Consider the following 10,545-nt stretch of genomic DNA (forward strand, 5'->3'; position numbering starts at 1 on the left):
CAAAAAGTATTCCTGCTGTGCAGACCTGGAGCTGCTGCAGACTTATCTCGGAGATTACTCATGTACCTGGGAACGCAGTGCAGGAATGAGGGCCTTATATTAAAATAAACCAAAAGGCAAAACAAGAACATTTATATATTTAGAAAAACAAGTTAAAATGCACAAGATATCTCATTTGCACAGTTAGTGCAGTTGGCATCCTGGAGAAAGTGGAACCAAAGGTGCAGTTATCCAAGGGAGCAAGTAAATAAATCACATTGGCCCAGAACAGGGTTGGAGTGAGCTTAGGAGCAGTGGGTCTGTGTCTGCTCCCCTAACCATCCTTTTTTCTCATCATGGCAACCCATTGCTTGGGACAGTATCCAGCACTCTGTTCCAGGATCAAGTAATGGGGCAACAAGATGTGGAAAACCCTGCCTTACTCCTGAGAGATTCCCTTCCACAGAAAGAAGTGGTGTCTGGGTTGGATCCAAGAACCTGGTCCCACAACCAACCTTCTCACACTGGCTAGGGAAGTAACATTCCATATCCTTCCTTGAAATGACTTCCCCATCCAGGCTACTTTCTAAAGCTGGAGATTTTGCATGTGGGGCCTCAGATAAAGCATGCGGGCTACAGGGCAATATCCTCCTAAACTCCTTATTTGCATTTGGATGCAACACGGTTGGAAATCCTTAGTGTCACTCCTTCCTCCCAACAAAATGGAAAAAAGGGGTGATGCTCTGAACCCCAGCCAGGGATACATGGCATTTCCAGCTGCCGCAACCCACCCTGTCCCCATTTTTTGCACTCTGTGGTTGATGCCTGCTACTTGAAGCTTTCTGATAGCAAAAGATCAGCTCTCACCCACTGGGGCTCAATTCTGGGCTTCAGGGAGCAGGTCAGGGCTGTGGATCTCTTGTTCATTTTTTCAGAAGCAGGCTGGCTTTCCTTGGGGGCTGGGGCCCTGTTAGGCCTTGCGGGGAACAAGACCAGCATATGGCTGATGCTCTGGCAGAAGTGGCACTTCTTGGACTGGAGCGGCAGCCTACACTCCTTGGCATGATGGTCTAGACCTCCACAGTTGTAGCACTTGTCCTCTTAGGAGCTGTACTTCTGCATGTTCTTCCCCTTTGGCCGCCTCTCACTCCTGATACAGAACACGGCACCAGGCCTAGTGACACTGACATTGATGAATTCCAGGCCCTTGGAAGATTTCTTGAAGGTGAACTCCACTGCTTCATCCTCCTTCAGGTTCCAGAAGCCTTTCATGTGCAGCCTACTCTGGTGCACAAAGACATCCACTGGGGGTTTGAGCACGATCCCTGCACAGACGGTCATGGACAGGAAGCCAAGCCACATGCACACACTGAACCACATACAGACTTCTCTGCCCCTCAGGGCTGCGTGCCCTGTGCTTCCTAGGGCGCCTTCTTCATCATCTTGGTGCAGCCACCTACAAACTGCAAACTATGTAAACCAAATCATAGCTAGCCTGGCAATCTGCTGGTATACTTTTGGTGAATTTGTTGGACTTGTGATATAAGGATGATGGCAAAACAAGAAATGAGTGATATTGATCTCATCAAGCAAATTTTATTAAATCAATTCATGATTAAAACTGTTTCCTATATCCACCTTTATGTATAAATAATTTATTTGTTACAGTTTTACAATCTTTTGATAATCAATAATCAAGTTCCTATGCTTTTAAAAAATAAAGAGATGTGAGTTTTACTTCTCTTTGTTTTAATAACCCTTTCTAGCTCAGAAGAAATTTAAGGTTTTCATTCATGTATTTTTAACCAAAAACTTTTTGTTTAATGCATTTTATAATGTCAGTAAATAATATATGTTCCTAAATGTTTCTTAATTTGTAATATCTTTTAGCTGAGTTAGAAGTCTGTGAGTAAGGATAAAGGCTTCTGTGTGTACCCTGTTTTCCTATAATGCTAGTTCCTGATTCCAAATAGGAGAATTAAGAAAGAATGAACTCCATTTTCCCAGCCCAATTCTATGGCACTGGTATTAAATAATCTATATTTTCTTTTTAAATCCAATTTTCCCCAAGAATTTTATATTATAATGAATTTTAAAATGCTTATTTATAATCACATCTTAGTAAATCAATAATGATGTGATAAAGCACATGGCGAGAGTATATCTGTGTTTGCTTGGATCCACCCACGTGAACATTTCATAAAACAAACACTTGTACAGAGATATATGATTTGAGGACAGTAGGCCATAGATAGTGATTCTGAGAACAGTATGGTACAGTATACCCTTCTCAAATTGTTCTCCATCCAGCACTACAGATATGCCATGGGGCAAGGCAGTCATAATCATGAACTTTGTCGAGATACCATTTCCACTCATATCTCGGTGGAATCTGAAGAGCTCGACTAAGGGAAACCTTGATCAAGGTAACTTAATGTTTTGTGTGTTAACATTTGGCTCACTTTCTAGCTCATGTCTGACTTTAGCAAAAGAGAATCAAATCTACAGATATAATTGTTATAAACAGAGAGAGTGGAATAAATCTCTGGCTAGTAAGATTTTTAAGTTAAAAACATAATTTGGAAACACATTGCTGGGGCTGGCCATGTGGTGCAGCAGGTTAACGCCCTGGCCTGAAGTGCCCACATCCCATATTGGCGCCAGTTCAAGTCCTGGCTGCTCCACTTCTGATCCAGCTCTCTGCTATGGCCTGGGAAAGCAGTAGAAGATGGCCCAAGTCCTTGGACTCCTGCACCCATGTGGGAGATCTGGAAGAAGCTCCTATCTCCTGGCTTTGGATCGCCACAGCTCTGGCCATTGCTGCCAATTGGGGAGTGAATCATTAGATGGAAGACCTCTCTCTCTCTCTCTCTCTCTCTCTCTCTCTCTGTAATTCTTTCAAATAAATAAATAAATCTTAAAAAGTACATTGCTTTCATTTACATAACAGCTATTGAAAATAAGCTCCATCCATTCAAAATAAAACACACTATATATACTTGAAGTAATATTTTAGATAAGATGTAACATTAATATTCTTGAGATTGGACAATATTAAGTACGTGACCTTAATGTTTATTTTGTTGCTGAAGATTTTTTTCAAGGAACATAGCTTAAATATCCCAGGTCACAATTTGGATTTAATAAAATTAAAATGTGTTTATTATGCATTCCTCAACATACAAGCATACATGCGAACAATCACATACACACATATATTTTTCTTTACATAGAACTATTGTTCAACCTGCATTTTGGAATATATTGTGGATCATGTTTAAAGATATCCCATTCTGCTTTGTTATATAGCCTCCTTTTTTAAAACTCATTTCTGTTTAACAACCATTGCCCATCAGGGAAATCTTCCTTATGGTTAATTTAAATCACTCGTGCTCTGTAACCCATTTACAGTTTTGTCCTCAGTTCTCCTTCTGATGAGAAGATAGCTACTAAATCCCCTCCCATTCACCTTCTGGTGCTCTTTTCTCTTCACACATAACTTACCCCTATGAAGTTCTCACAAGCATTTAGACTCAAGCATTACAAAATGCAGTTAGAAGTTAAAAATAAATAGAAATTAAAAAGAAAATAAGGTCCTTGAAAAGGGCTTGGGGGAAGAGATATTTTATATGTCAGATTTTGTCATTCAGGAGCAAAAATAAAAGTTTAGCCTCTATAGATTTTTGTAATTTTCTAATTATGTTGGAAGTTTGCATAAAACCCCCAGTCCTTTTTTTTAATAAGCCTAAAATTCATTGATATGTTTCTTGTTCTATGGGTTCCTTGAATTTAATGTATTTAAGAACATGATATATTCATTTTAGTGATCATAACATCAGTTTAAACCCAACATTTTGATCCATTATTTTCGTTTACAAAAAAAAATTTTTTTCACCATTCTAGAATATAAAATATGTTGGGTACTTCTTAATGAAGGTGATCAATTAGCTTATTTGTAAGTTTTTATTTAATAACTAATTTTAAATCAACAGTTATATTTTAAGGGATATTTCTACATTTGTATATTAAATATTTATTTATTTGAAATTAAGATTCACAGAGAGTGAGGGAGAGGCACAGAGAGAAAGATCTTCCACCCACTGGCTCACTTCTCAAATTACTACAGCTGCTAAGGCTGAGCCAGGCCCAAAGTCAGGAGCCAGAAAATTCACCTAGGTCTTCCATGTGGGTGCCAGGAGCCCAAGCACTTGGATCATTAACAGGGAGCTGGATCAGAAGTGGAGTAGCACATATGGGATGCCAGTGTTACAGGTAGAGGTTTTATCCACTGTGCTACAACATTGTCCTATTTCTATTTATAAATATTAGCTCTCAAGAAGTTAGCTTGTTATGGTAAGTAGTTTCTATTAATTTTGCAAATTTTCTGGAAGCTACAATAATTATAAATAGTAAAATAAAATTCCTTACAAAATTTCAGAGTTGACACTAATATCATTTTAATAATACATTCATGAATTATAAAGCGTTTGAAAAAAAAAATTGAATGCTATTACAGCAATTGCACTCTGACCATCCATCCAACTAAACTGTACGAGCAAATTCAATTTCTATCACAATTTGTGTTCATGTGAAAGCAAACTTTAGGGTAAAGTTTAAAATTCAAAATGTTAATTAAAGAGGAAAGGACCTTGGAATCACCACTGTCAAAAACATGAGAAAGAAGCAGAATTTGATCAATGGCTTCAGCCGTCCCATGGGAAACTTTGGCGCTAACAAGGCCCATCAAAGACTTTCTGTGCTGCACTGATGTAGCTGAGCCTTTATATTTCCTCTTGGTCAGTCAGATATAAGCTTTCCCTGGCAGAGGACACCTTTGGATGTGGTGAATCTCAACAGATAAAGTGAACCCTGAAGGTGTTTACAGTTGAAAGGTGTCTCTTGACAGCTCTCCTAGACACTATGATAAGTCCTTTAAGGAAAATCTAAATGATATACAGGCAAGCCCATCACTATTTAGTTATGTGCCACACATTGCTATAACTACTTTGTATATACTAACTCATTTAAAAGCACAAGCGTATGACAAAATTACTCCCATGTTACCCATTTTCAAGATAAAGAAAATGAAAATGATGGAATTCCAAAGACGCCCAAAGTCACATCTGGTGGATGGTAGAGCTAGTCAATTGACACATTCTGGTACAGAATCTGTTGTGCTTCTTTGCCGCCTAGAGTCACTGGTTGAGTGGTTCCTAAGGATCTCTTAATTGCCTAATACCTTATTTTTAATTCGTTTTTCTTGCTCTTTTTCTTTCAGAATGACCTGCCATGGTTTAATTTGGTTTATTTCTTGAAACTATCTCCTAGGCTATTTCATATGTCATGATGCTGGTTTTTCCAACTGCTTTTCTGAGAGGTTTTTTGGTGGTTGCTTTTCATCTTGTTGCTCCTTAAGTGTTGGTATCCTTTTAGTGTTGGTTACTCTGTTTTCTTATCTATTTATACTAAATACTATACCTAGCATGTATTCTATCCACTCTGATGCTGCTATCAATTCTTACTATATCACAAGATGCTCAGGTGTGAGGTCACATTGTTCATGTTAGGAATGAATGTGGTGGGACAACAGGAAGGAAGCAACCTTTCTCCATGCAAGAACTGATGAAAACAGAAAATGTAATCAGCACGTTCAGTCCTCAGCCTCTCAAATTTTCCCAAATAAGATAAGAAAATGCAATGATGTCACTTCCAACCACTTTCTTCCCACATCATAGTGAAATGAAAGATGGCAAGAAAAAGGAAACAATATAAATTAAGAAGGAAGAAATAAAACTGCTTTCATTTACAGATGATTTGATCTTATGTGTAGAAAGTCCAAAAAATCAACTGAAAAATCTCTATGGAATGAACAAGATTTTACTATACATGGTTATTTTATAAATGACAATTATTTTCTTATATATATATGCAATGGACAAATAGAATCTGCTATGAAAAACAACACTAATTATATTAATACCCCCAAAATGAAATGCTTAGGTGTAAATCTAACAAATTATATACAAGATCTATGTGATGGCTAATTTTGGTTGTCAACTCCAGTGAATGAAATGTTGCTAAGATAGCTGGTGAAGCTTTATTTCTTCTCAGTGCTACAGTAGACACTGAGTCCATCTATCAAACTGAGAGTTACACCATCAGCTTTCTTGCTTCTAAGACCTTTGAAGTTGGACTGGGCTTTTGTACTGGCTTCTCTGCTTCTCCAGGTTGCAAATAGCCTATCATGGGACTTCCTAGACCCCATAATCAACTGAGTCACTGCCCTACTAAATCTTTTCTCATATAGTCTTCTATATTCTCTACGAGTTCTGTCTCCCTGAAATATTTGTGTATCCTGACTACATATATGTGAGAAAAATTATAAAACTATCATGAGTTAAATAAAAGGACTAAATAAATGAAGATGCTCAATATTGTCAAGATATCAATTCTTTCCAAAATAATCTGTAGAATCAATGCAATAACAAGCAAAATACCAGCAAGTTATTTGTTAGAATTTCAACAAACTTACTTTAATATTTATATGTAGAAGTAAAATATCCTGAATATTAAATACAATACTGTAAGATAAGAACAAAGTCAGAAGACATACAATACCAACTTCAAAATTGATTATAAAGCTATAGTCACTAAAGATAATGTAGTATTGGTTACAGAATAGATGAAAAATTAACCAACAAAATAGAAAGCCAAGAAATAAACTAGTAAAAGTATAGTCAACTAAGCTTTGAAAAAGGAGAAAAGCAACAAAATGAAGCAAAGATAGGATTTGCAACAAATTATGTCAGAACAATTAGAAATCCACATACAAAAAAGAAAAAAAATGAATTTAGTCACCAACCTTTCATGCAACAGAAGGATTAACCAAAAATAAATTGTGGATGTAAGTGAATAACTCTAAAACAATTGGAAGATAAAATAAGAGAAAATCTGGATTACCATGGGTATGGTAATGACATATCATCAGTTCAATGAGAAGATACGCAAATTATAAATATGTATGCACCCAATATCTGAACACCCCCGTGTACACAAATATTGACAGATCTGAAATCAAGCATGGGAAACAATATATAAGATAATACATCAGTATCCTCGTTTCCATAATGTATGAAACATCCAGATAGAAAATCAACAGACATGGTGGACTTGAACAACACCACTGATCGAACAGATCCAACAGCACTTTTCATACAACAGAAGAATACATATATTTCTCAAGTGCACATGGAACTTCTCTAGGATAGATTGTGCGTTATCTTACAAAACAAGTTTTAATCAACTTAGAGAAGGTTGAAATTATAACAAGTATGTTCTTCAACTAGAATGGAATAAAATTGTAATCAATAACAGCATGAAAATGAGAAAATTCACCAATGTATGGAAAACACATTTTGAACCACTAAGTAGCAGATTAAATTAAAGGGCATCTGAAGTGTTCTTATTTCATATAAATATGTTCCAGGTTAATTCTTCAGAATTTTTAATATTCTGTTTATTGTATCATCTGTGATAATGATATGGAAAATATAAGGGTGTATATGATTTTAGTGTCTATTCTAGTTTGACATGTTTGTTTTTCAAAGTTTAGATGACCCTCTTAAATCAACAAATGCAGGATGAAAATTTTAATACTGCTAAATTATTAATGTGAACAAACATCCCTATAATATATAAAACATTTGAAAAAATACTCCTTTTATTTGACACCATATCTCTGACAAATATGCTCATTAAAGTTAGATATTGTTTTTTTAAACACTGCCAAGACACAGAAATAATAACTGTAAAATAAAGAAAAAATCTGAAATTTACTATGATTAGACTGAGGAAAAATGTCAAACCTGATCCCTCCATATCACCAGGAAATGTAATGTGCTCATTGCTTTAAAAAGCAGAGATCTGTCCACAGAGTGAGAGTGTGATGAATGGAGCAAAGCAGTTTTCAAAATAATGGAAATCTATACATAAAATGTATTATTATAGTTATGTAATATTAAATAATAAAACTATACTGCAATTATAATGAATAGTATTATACATAGAAGTAATATTATATTTTGTATTAAAAATACTAAATTTTGCTTCTCTGATGTCTCAATAAAAAAGACATGAATTCATTTCTTCTCACTAAAACACTGACAAGAAAATTTTTTGAGACCAAAAGATGATTTAACTCCTAAACTATACCAAGTGGTTCTGAATCACCTGGAAAACTCACTGATGCCTCAAAGGAAACGTTTTTCAGCCCATGATTTATCCCCATTGCCCTTATTACTTTAGGATTCTGTGGTAGAATTTCCTGTGTTATCAAAATTTCAATTCCTTGGAAGTGGTGAGTTGTCAGTTTGAAAGCAGAAATATATTGTTATAGCAATTCATTGCTCCCATGTACAATATTGTAGCCCAACGCAAGTTAATATGTTCAATCTTTCATTTATTTCTATTTTTAACAAAATACTTATTTAGTTTCCCTATTTACTCAGCAACTTTATAGACACTGACATACAAAGATAAATGAGATGAAGACATGGCATGAATAGGGATATGTTTTAGATAGCTGTTAGTGTATTTAGGGGACTATGTCAGATGTGCTGAGAGTAAGACGAGTTGATGTTAGGGTCAAATATTGAAGGACCTCTTACAACATGATGAGGAATTTAGAATGCACCTCTTATGAAGGCTTAATTAAGGTTTTAAGTGATAGATAATATAATGAGATCAGTATTTAGAAATATACTCAGAAATTGATTAGACAAGGAGAAGGCTGGAGAAAGGAAGCAAAAACCCATAATGTAACAGAATCTGGGATTAAATGTTAATACTGCATGATCTCATCCTTCAACGAATGTAGGATAGTGAGGATGACACACTTATAGAAATACAAATTTTACAATACCTTTTCTAAAGGAATAAACACTAAAAGGAGAGCACTTCATACCTGACCGCATGTGCCAGGGTCTGGTGAGCAGTGCGGTTTCATGGGCGGTTCAGGAAAGATGCCCAAGACTGGTTTGTGAACTGGAGTTTGATTTGAATTAACATATTTTCTGGGAGACATAATAACATATTTTAAAATAACTAGGTAAGAGAGAGATTAGTGCACCTGAAAATCTGAAACAGGTAGGTATTACTGAATCAAAGGAGAGTTGTAGGATTTTATGGTAGAAAAGCCAATGGGGATTAGGCCAGAAAATGCTGCTATTCTAGTAAGTTTTTAAACCAGGGAGTAAGGTTTGTCAGATTTTATGAAGAAAATAGACATGTTAGAATAATATCTCTGCTGACTGTAGTGGCCAGAGATAAGAGCCAGCATATAGTAAGGAAATGATTGTTAGAGATGAGAGGAACTAGAACTAAATATACTAAAAAAAAGAGAAAGAATAGATAAATTCAAAACATATTTACAGGGTAGACTATTCCATAAATATTTGCCTTAGTTGCCTATCCTTTGGACATAAGATTCGAAGTGAGAGATCATTTCTGATATGGACAAAATGTAGAAATCAGCAGTCACTTATTTTGAAAGCAAGGGGGAGCACAGGGGTAGTAAGATTACTGATAACTTTAGATGCACTGAATTTGAGGTGCCAATGTGATATAACCAGGAGGCACAATACATTAAAAATTATGAAGTAGGGCAAGAAATTGAATTTGATATGTAAATCTTGGATTAAAGTCCAAGTCAGTGACCTATCCCACTTTATAGCCTTGTTTCTATCCCAGCTTTCATCAATGGCAATTAATGCACACTGAGCATAAGGACAGAGTCTGACCAATGGAAGACATCTGGACATAAATAAGGAGCCCACTCACCGAAAGCAGTTAGAATTAGTGTGATTTAGAGTCGAGCTGCTATATGCCCAGAGGCCTGACGGTGACAGAAATGCTATTTGTTTTCCTGTATCATTTTTCCGCTTGGCCACTGTGTTCAATAATCTTACTAGATCCCTTTAACAGCTAATGTAATAGATAAAAATCTGATGAAAGTATTGGTAGTGATGATAATGCATATGCTGCTATATTCACGGGTAATCTAAAGCCAACTTTCTAGCTTGCAAAAATACTAATACTAGGATTTTTCTGAAGTCAAAAGTGACCTCATTATATTCAGTCTCAGTCTCACATATGAGGGTACTATGAAAATCAATGGCAAAATTGAAATTAAAAGACAATTTTTTAGTTCAAAAAATTGAAATCCATATCATATGAAGTATGCACAGTTGGAAAAAACCTTTGTGTGGATTTCAATTTTCTTTGTAGCAAAATAAACCTATACTTAAATTTCACTTTCCATACATTTTTGAAGTAATCTAATAGTCTACCCTGCATGATGTCTGCATTGTATACATGTCATCTGCATAGCAAGTCTTATCCAGGTGTATTAAAATAATGGTGTAGGTCTTACACAAACATAAAAAGAAAAAAAAACAAAGTTAGAAAATTAATATAGAATGAACTTAAATACATATGTGTGTTATAATTTTAGCGTGAAGTACATTATCCTTTCAAAAGTTTCCTTTAAAATTTTTCACTGAGTGAAAA

General features: G+C 35.5%; 1 pseudogene; it reads right to left on the reverse strand.

Annotated features, from left to right (window-relative positions):
* Positions 1-856: 856 nt before the first annotated feature.
* LOC133771013 (protein lin-28 homolog A-like) lies at positions 857-8,983 on the reverse strand (annotated as a pseudogene).
* Positions 8,984-10,545: the final 1,562 nt, after the last annotated feature.

This window comes from Lepus europaeus, chromosome 12, assembly GCF_033115175.1.
Source record: "Lepus europaeus isolate LE1 chromosome 12, mLepTim1.pri, whole genome shotgun sequence".
NCBI lineage: Eukaryota > Metazoa > Chordata > Mammalia > Lagomorpha > Leporidae > Lepus > Lepus europaeus.